General features: G+C 30.0%; 1 protein-coding gene across 1 annotated transcript in view; it reads left to right on the plus strand.

Moving 5' to 3' along the window:
• Positions 1-457, plus strand: part of LOC119593610 — a 16,629-nt gene that overhangs the window by 1,596 nt on the left and 14,576 nt on the right. The window lies entirely within an intron of this gene.

Here is a 457-nt window from a genome sequence, read left to right on the forward strand (position 1 = left end):
TATTTCATTAAAGATATCAACAGAGATAGATTATCGATGTAAATTTCAGTACAACTCTCTCTTATAAAGTAAAGCAAATTATCAACATTAAAAAAAGTTCTCTAAGACATCGCACATATATGGTAATCGAGCCTCTTGGTGTATTTCATCGTAATAAAATAAAAATTAAATAAAATATCCCAATTTAAACGACCTGAATGAATTCCAGGTCACCTCCGTAAGCCACGTATCATAACACTATTTAATAAAATAAAACGCCCATGAAAATATTGAGTTAATACTGCGTGAACTATTTTGCTGAATAATTCACCTCATATTCTAAAAAACTTAATATGTTTGTTTCAAATTAATTCACGTGGAATTCGTTATTAATTAGAATAGAACAAACACCATGAACAGTGAAATATGCTTCACTTCTAACTCTGTGTCCTCTATTCATTTCGACTGATTGGTTGGG

This window comes from Penaeus monodon, chromosome 32 (assembly GCF_015228065.2).
Source record: "Penaeus monodon isolate SGIC_2016 chromosome 32, NSTDA_Pmon_1, whole genome shotgun sequence".
In the NCBI taxonomy this organism is placed as follows: domain Eukaryota; kingdom Metazoa; phylum Arthropoda; class Malacostraca; order Decapoda; family Penaeidae; genus Penaeus; species Penaeus monodon.